Below are 9386 nucleotides of genomic sequence, written 5' to 3'. Positions count from 1 at the left end.
CATATGCAGAAAAATGGCTTCCTCTGGCATTTCATTTACATTTTAGGAATTAAGGACATACATTATTTTCAGATCTCAATATACAACAAAATGTAAATATCAGCGGTTCATACTGTCCACTTTTGTTACCCTTTAAATACTTCTAATTTGTGCTGGAATTTTTCCAGTATCTTTAGCATCCCAACCCATTTCATTGCTTGCTATCAAGCTGAATGAAAGCATAAAGGACCAACACAGCTCCTTAAAAATGGCAAAATTGAAAATAAATAGCATCAATATTTAAACTGTTTAGAAAGCTTTAATCAATTTTTAATTTGCTTAGGATATATTTTTACCTTCAATTTAACTTCGTTCTGAAGAGCAACCTGGGACAATATTACAAAGCTGCCAACAGATAGCATGCATATTGTTTTAAATTCAGCCAAAAATAGCTGTGTTGCAAAAAACTCTAGAGATGTCTAAATTCATGTTAACTTCATTTTTTTCCCCATAAGACAAAGTGCTACAGAATGACAGAATATCCAGTGAGTGTATGCTTACATGGAATGGACCTTCTTTGGATTGTTTGTTAGTTAGTTCATTTTTGGAACAAATGAGAATCTGTTTTACATTTTCCCAGATTTAAATAGAGAAACTTTCAAACCTTTACCATTGATCCATATAGGTATATAAAATAACCAGAACTGCAGATTCATAGCTCTGTAGCAATCAGGACTATGAGTAAACTAATCAGCCATCAAGCAGGTGTAGGAGCAGGAAGGTTTAAATTCAGGTCCCATCTTATTCCTTCTATTGATGAAATCATAATTTCTTTAAACAGTGCAATGTATTTGAAGCCTCTGAAAATGGACTAAGCAATCTATCAAATGCCTGACATTTGTTTGTGCCTATTATCAAGTCAGAGATTTACTTATTTCTGCATACAGGCAAGCTCTCCCCTAATTGACAGGCCCAGACATTGCAATCTCAATCATCTGGAGGTCACCACATTGGGAAAAAATAGTTTTCTATCTGCATTGGAAAGATATTTTGATGTGTCTATGCATATGCATTGCTAGGAAACAAGAAAAACTACATAAAAGATAAATTAATCCTGTTTCTATATTGGATTAAGCCAAATATCCTCCGTATGAATGCGCAGCTCTTCAGCACCTCTGAGGAATTCTCTTTAATCGTTCTGAGTGACTGTTCTTTTGCAGAAGAGAAGGGTAATGTTCTCCAAAAGGTATTCTGTAAAGAAATAAACAAGAGCTTCCATATTGGATGAAAACAGTGAGATAATCATTCATCAAAATCAGGATCTAGCTTACTATGAATTAGTGACATTTGATATTTATGGCAAACATTTTAAAAAGAGTAACTTAAACCTGACTATTGTGTTAATGTTGCCTCTCTAATGTAGTCAGATTGTATGCATTTATTTTCATATATGCCAAAGCAGAGGAAGATTTCCATACTAGTAGTTTTATAGTATTTTCTATTTGCAACAGAATATGAATTAAAGAATTACTGCAGAGATGAGAAAGACAATATACGGTTTTTTCATTATGAACGGAGATATGCAGAGAGTAACTGTGAGCACAGTTCTACATATCTGTATTGAAGAATGTCCTACTGAATCCCGTAGGACTAATTTCTGAATCACTGTGTGTACCATTATTGTGTAATATATGCAAATGTGGACTAATAATTGATTTTTTTAAATTTCTTGTGAGAGATCAACAAACTGGAGAAAGTTAAGATAATAACCTGATAAAAATGAACAATTAATAGGATGTTCTCCTTCTGATGACAGGGTTGTAGTAAAATGCAAATACTCTGATTTTAGATAAAAGCAGAATACTCTACAATGTTATACTTTCATCCAGATATCCAAGAAGCCAGTACAGGGCCAGTTTTGTATTTAATTATGCTTTGTGCAATAATATTTGTAATATGAAATTTTGGATAACACAAACTGCAGATTATGAGTTTCCAACATTTTAAGGTAAAGAGGCACTGGGTCAATTCTGTTGACAATTCAACTGTACGTTGACAGGTGTAATCATTTACATTATTTATCAGATTCCCCAGAGAAGGGAAAAAAAGGTCATGTGACCTATTTATTTATTTATAACCAATCACCAAGGAAACTCTAGGCAGCTGGGGGACCATGCACTACGCAGTTGATTCTAGGAACTGATTCTACATGAGGGATCTGTTGACAATTCATTTACATAATCCATGGCAAATTAGTTAGGCATAGGCATTCCTATAAGTGGAGGATATATCAAATTATGAAATCTTCTGGACGAGGGATTATTTCTTCTTCTTCTTCTTCTTCTTCTTCTTCTTCTTCTTCTTCTTCTTCTTCTTCTTCTTCTTCTTCTTCTTCTTCTTCTTCTTCTTCTTATGGCTGACGTAGAGTGGGTTTGCTCATTCACAAAATGGTTTTAATTTAAACTAAACTAAACAAAAGTCATGGAATTAGGGAGTCAGTCATGTACCCAGGAACTTAGCACTAGGTCATGATACAGATTGTGTCAGCTTTGCAAGGTAGTCCAGGCAAAAAGTACACCCAGGAGCACTAGTTCTATTTTTATTGTAAGGTTGCATTAACAGAATCTTGCAAGTCTGAAAGTACATTTCTCCCCATCACCTTTACAGTCCAAAAAACTAGGGAGGGTCCCTTCTGAGACATTTGTCATGCCTCCATTCCTTCTGCCTCTTATCTGACTGTTGTCTAATCTGCGGCCCTTCCTCCTGTCTCTCAAGTTCATTCCCACATACCATTATATCTTCCTACATGCCAGGATCTAAAACTCTCAGTGAGATTGGGTATGTGTATATTCTTATGGTTGTGTCATAACGTGATCTTTGAACCTAACATAAACAGTACCTGAATATTTCTGGAGTTGGGATTTAGAAAGCTCTTCCAACGTACTATAACAGAGAATAAGAATGTATGTCATCAACTGTTCTAAGCAACTAGAAGTATAAAAGTTCTGGTCTGGCTAGACGTGATAGAAATATTTAAAGCTTTAAAGCCATGAATGGCATGAGGGCAAACTATTTGAAAGACCACCTCTCTCTACCCATTCCACCAGGTTGGATAGGGTGGGTATGCTCCAGGTCCCTTAAATGTTGCTATCTGATGGGACCCAGGAAGTGTACTTTCCCAATAGCAGCCCCTGCCTGTGGAACACCCTTCCCCCTGAAATCCAGCAGGCTCCTGGCCTTCTGGAAGGTCTTGAAGAGCTGGCACTTCCCACAAGAGTTGGGGTAGGGTGAGGCTGGAACTCAGCAACATTGAATGTTAATGTATGTTTGGTTTTGGGGTGCCAAGAGTTTTTGTTATGGTTTTGGGATGTTTTTGCTGCTGTTTTGTGAGCCACCCAGGATTATGGCACATAAGATGGGCAACCATATAAGTCTTTTAAATGCATAAAGTAAAATAAATGTTATTTATTTATTAATTAAATAATGATTAATAATTAAATAATTAATAGGATAATATAATATAATATAATATAATATAATATAATATAATATAATATAATATAATATAATATAATATAATATAATAAACCTTTCCTGCCCTTTTTATGATATATAAGGACAACTATATTTTATCCAACAGGATGTTCATTGTTCCCAATCTTAGTTACTAATCACAGGGACCCTGAGCTGGAGGGCATTTCATCTAGATCTACACATTGAGATATACTGAATAAATACCATATTCCCATAATATAATTCTAAATGCTTCATTTATTTACAGGAGGACTTGTATTTTCTCTGCAGACGGTGAATCCTCTTACAGTCAGCATATGGAAACTGACTTTCCTCAGGAGCAGCTCCATTCCCAGGTCCCCTCTCCACAACTACATAATGTTATTAGTAATGTTGCTTGTTGCAAACATCAGCAAGCTCGTGGGGAAATATTACAAAGCTCCTGAAGACAGAATGGATCCCTCTATGCCTTTCACTAAGTGTTTGAAGGCGCTCCCTGCTGATGACATCTCCAAATATTGATCTCTGAGAGTTAGCTTCCTGCATTCAGTTCCTCTACTAAGGTTCAGCCAAGCAGCTAACATCTGACAGTGTGATGTCAAAACAGCACCAAGCAGGTCCTCTAGTTCTGCTTTCTGATTTTTTCACTAATCTATGAAACCATTAGAATTATGTTTTGGTCGTCTTCCAGAAAGAAAAAGAATGTTGGCTTGTGAATAATAGATTTTATGCATGCATTAAAAGGCAGGTGGAAAGGAAGAGAAGGGGACAACCAGCAGCAAAGCGGATGGACTCAGTTTCAGCTGCAATGAGTACACTGTTGGAAGATCTTAAGGTCCAGATTGGTGGTCAAATCCTCCTGGAGCAAATCTATTGATGTGGTTACTAAGAATAGATACTGACTTGATAGCACATAATCAATCAATTACCTATATAAAAGAAAATCAATTCCACTGTAAAACTACTACATTGAGGATATGAGAGGGAATAAGAGTTTCCAAACAATAAGTTCATTCTTCAGTTATTTTAAAAAGTATGGACATTGCTCACATAGAGATCAATCTCAATAAATTCAGTAAAGCTTATGTTAGAATAAACATTTGTAGAGTTACACTATAAAAAAGACAAGGAAAGCTAGTCTCACCAAGCAAGAAGTCTGAAGGAGATATTCTGTTTCTGGCAAAGCAATGGAGATCAGTCTTTAACTATATAAAATATGTAATGGTCTATGGGAGCAAGAAACCACAATAAGGTTCCTAGAATGAAAGCTACTCCAAATTTCTCTAGAGGCCAAGAAAGACGCTGGTTTGACCTGCCTCTTTCTTGACACCATGTAACTCAAACAGGCCAAACTTTTCTAGCAACAGATGTAACAGTCAGTCTTCTGTCTGTGCCAATTTTGCACATGCTTATACAGAAGTCCATTCTTTCCCAGTCCCTATGACCCTGCAAATTTAAAATTTAATAAATGTACACATAAAGCAGATTTAAATTCATATTTTGAACTATGTTTCTCACAAAATAGCCATTACTGCAAGTATTATATTACAAAGTACACACACTCATACTTTACTTCTTCCCATCTGGCCAATCCGCCTGTGGATTGGTAAAAATAAAATCCTGTTTTTCTTCCTGTCACTTGGGCTAGACATGGAAACTGGTAGAATTCTTGTCAAGCTCACCTGGTTAAAGAAGTCCAGTGCTTCAGTGCTTTTTGACCTAATATGACTTGCCCTTACCATTGGTACACTGGTTACATGTGTGGACATGAACCACTGTACTAATACATCAGAGCATTACTTATTAGAGAAATAGTAGGTACCCTCGTATTACCTGAGACCTGCCTCACAAAGTACAGCAAGGCTCCAGTTTTATGTGGGCATCTTCACATATAGTTATCCCAAAACTGGCCACAAAGAGCAACAGCCAAAAAACAGGGAGAGGATCATACCAGAAGCTCTGTACAGTGACCAAGAGATATATGGGTATTGCTAGACCAATGAAAGAGCAACAGAGAAACAGCACAGTCATATGCTGGTGCAAATCAGAAAATACCACTTTTGAAGCAAAACAGGAAAGTGAAATCTCCATTCAAACCCTCTCAATGCAATCACAAAAGTGTTGTCCATTTGCAGGTAGTGAGTCATGCAGAATACCTCTGTGTCTGATATCTGAAAGTTCAACTTCGGCTTATGTGGTGAAACTTTATCTTGCTGTCCTTCTTTCTGAACTTCCTGCAGCCTTCCCATAAACTCAGTCTGGAAGATCTCCTGATTGTCCAGAGCAGACTTAGAGGGGACATAGCTGTGGGGAGGAACATAATACTATTCATTCACAAGTATCCACTGCACTAGAGAGTGAATATTACTGGTTACAACAGAATTCCATTGGTTGATTGAGTGATATAATATGATATTATGAGAACACCAATCCAGAGAATTTAGAAGCAGCTAATTTCAAGAAACAACTGTCTGAGATATGGGCAAATGATGAAATATGTGTCATGACATCACAGGTTCTACCATTATGTATCTGCATGTGATGTCACAATTGAAGTTCAAGAGGAGTAGGGTTTCATAATGACCTTTGACTGCAGACAGTCCTGGAGCTTACTAGTCAGATGTGTTAAGAAGTTTAAATAACAACACAAGAATTCCTGTGGGAACTGTACTTTCAGATCAGAAACCTATATACAAGCAAATCAGGGAAGGGTTTGGTTCTTTTTCTTTCACTCTTTCTACGTAAAGAGAGGAGGCTTATCTCTTTTGTGAAAGAGGGGCAAGCTGTATCTATTGATTGTCTTGGAAGCAGCTACTCAACTTTTTATCAGTCTGAGAACCCAGCTCTCACACGCCTTCCCTTTTGTCAGCTTTCATAATAGTAACATATTAATGAGCTTCAGTAAAGTTTTGTCTTCACGGCATGCTGCCAGTGACTTTGTGTGAGCTTCCAGTCGTCACCTTTATTTATTCCTCTCCCTTTTCTTTCATGCAAATAGCTTTGATATAAACAACAAAAGGGAAACTGCAGAATATTGCTGCCAAGGTAAGTCATTTATCCAGGACCTGAGAGACTCATCTACCTGTCACTACAGGCACATTGTAAGGAAAGCCATCGGAAGAGAAGAACACCTAGAGATTTAATTATCCTTGTGTAATACTCTCTGGTCTATTTAATTGATGTGCTGCTATAGATGCATGGAGTAGAAGAAAAGAAGAATCTATAGGTTTAAAAGTAACCCTCTCAGGAAAGGATGAAGTTGTGTGTGCATGCACCCAAGCACAAGTGTGTAATAAGACAGCTACCAACTTTAAAACAACATATTATTTAGACCTGACTGGAGAGAAGGTAGGGGACACACACACACCTACATATATATATATGTATATAATCTATAGATATAGATATAGATACACCCATACATACACACATACACATACACACACATATACACACACAATCATACAGTGTGTGTGTGTGTGCATGTGTGTGTGTGTATCTTTACAAATCACTAATGTTTTATGTCTTCTAATTGTTTAACAATAGCGATAACCTTTCTTCCTGTACTCTGCAAAATAAATAGGCTTCAGAAACCAGCATGTTCAGAGAGGAATTGCTTTTCATGTAAAAGGACAGTGAATTCAGTTCTTCCACAAAACAAATTCCTCAGCTGAAGTTCCCTGGACTTTAAGTCTAAGTATACATCTATATCTTTTTCTGATCCATTATTTTGCACTTTGTTTTAGCTGGTGGTTCCCAGGTTCCATGGAGGAATATATAACATTGATCTCAGAAGTTTGCAGCCCACCAGACTTAATTTAAACTATCTGGCATTTCTTCTATTAATACTTTCTCAATCATCAGTTTTCAATCAAATTAACTATAGCACTGAGGCCCTGATAATTTATTATAAAAGCCCTTTCCATAATACTGAAAATTAGAAGAAAAGTGAGATTAAAAATTACAGTAAATAGATAAATATTGCATTGTACAGTATAGTTAAGACAAGAGCTGGACTTACCTCATTTTGTATTTTCATGACTGTTGAAAAGGTTCCCTCTTTTTAGCAATTTTCAGTACTTGTTAACACATTAATATTAATATATGTTCTCTTCATCATTTCTTTTGTATTTCTTTGGCCTCATCTGCCAATGTAGCTGTCATTATATTAATTTTCCAAGGGCCTTTTCCTAACTGCAGTACAACATGTCCTGCAAACATCTTTTTTCCGCTGCATCTCCATGAAATTGCTTCCATCACATTTTCAGCCCATGAGTGAGACAGCCTTAAGAGTTTTTAGCTGTACTGGTGTTAAAGCAGTGATTTCCCCTTAAACTGACAACATCCAAGGGTACCTGCAAAATATGTAAATAGATTACTACCCACTATGACACAGGCAAAGTCAGGTGACCAATAGAGGATGGGATCAGAACAGTGCTTATTTGCCATTTCTGACTAATGTGGGCATGTCTCCTCCTCTTTGGTCTCAGGTCAGCCTCCTCTGCTATCATTCTGCTGTTCCCTATCACAGTGGTCTATCAGAATCCCTCCAAAGTCCTAGACTGCTCAGCTGGTAGTACTGTGAGTAAGCTTTAACTCTATGGCCCTGAATGGCTTAACACAAATTTGAATAGCAAACAATGGAACAACAGGACCATCTCCCCTCCCTCCAGTTCTTCACAAATAGAGTAAGGAGGAATCTGGAAGTTGGCTTTGGCTGCCTATATAAAGAAAGGAAAGGAAGAGGACAGAAATCCTAGGTAGAAATTCTGCATGTGACTCATCTTCCTCAGCATAGCTCAACTCTGATTTTTCCCTAACCCTTATTCAACTCTGATTTCAACAAAATGCAATGTAGGAAGAAGGGCACGGGAAGGTGCCTGAAGATGATGGACACTCCTGCAGTCAAACCTGACCTGGTCCTGCAGGGGTGCCATGATCGGTGGATATTTTTCCTGCCAGCTGATGAGGTGCAAAAGAAGGAGGACAGCAGGGCCAGTGGAATCACTTTGATTGTCATGTTCTGCATGTGTAAAATCCAGACAGCACCATTTGGTAGAGGCAATAGAGACTGGAAAGGGATTGAGAATGGGGGAAGCAAATTTCATGCTGGTTTAGTTTTCTGCTGACTCAAGGATGAGTGGAGAACATTCCAGCCCAGCAGGAGGGAAAGCCCCTAAGTATCCCAACTATTCATATGGCAGAGCTTAATTTCTCAGGGCAGCCCGTGTTGCTCTACCACCTCAGGCTTGGTCAAAGGCACGCCCCCCCTCCCCTCAAACCAAGAGAGGAGGCTCCAAAGTATCAAAAATAACGGTAAGTTCTGCCTTTTCCTGCTGTTGCTTTTTAAACTAAATAGATTTTTAAACATGAGAGCTAGCAGGAATAACCAAAGGTTGTACAGCCTGATAATGAAGTTTCTGATCACACCACTGGGACCAGCAAGACAGAACAAGTCTGCACAGTCCCTGCCTTCCCACTGAGCTGCACTCACAAAGTGTGTAATTAATTGTTACTGTTCATTTATTTATACAAATCAATGCATTTACAACTGAGTGCCACCTGGTGACAATCTAAGACTCAACAGAAGGCAGAAGAGGCAAAGTACAAAGAGTAATACAAAGAGTTTTTCCTTCCTGCTCTTTCAACTCTCTCACAAAGAAATATTTGCTGCCATCTTAGATGAGTCTGCCAATTCATAAACGTGGATGCGCCAAAGAAGGCACACCAAAAAAGTGAAATCAATAACTTGGAATTTAACTTGCCATCTTTAAATAGAAACACTTATTTAATCTCTGTTAGCTAGAACTACAAGACAAGCAAAATATATTTGCTATTGTGATAAAACTTGTCTTGCTTTAACTGATATTCACTCTTCACCAGAAGTACATTAT

General features: G+C 37.6%; 1 long non-coding RNA gene across 1 annotated transcript; it reads right to left on the bottom strand.

The window, feature by feature from the left end:
- Positions 1–265: 265 nt before the first annotated feature.
- On the bottom strand, positions 266–7828 carry LOC148214955 (uncharacterized). The gene is made up of 3 exons (XR_015796889.1): positions 7514–7828; positions 5649–5796; positions 266–1230 (listed from the first exon to the last, which is right to left on the bottom strand). It is a non-coding gene; the product is annotated as an uncharacterized LOC148214955 (long non-coding RNA).
- Between the last annotated feature and the right edge of the window lie 1558 nt (positions 7829–9386).

The sequence above is a fragment of the Python bivittatus genome, unplaced genomic scaffold, assembly GCF_059951505.1.
Source record: "Python bivittatus isolate LINGU-HERP-01145 unplaced genomic scaffold, Pbiv_v1 ctg000480_np1212, whole genome shotgun sequence".
Taxonomy (NCBI): Eukaryota; Metazoa; Chordata; class Lepidosauria; order Squamata; family Pythonidae; genus Python; species Python bivittatus.
Note: the sequence above shows the minus strand (reverse complement) of the source record. Positions and strands in the feature narration are given on the sequence as shown.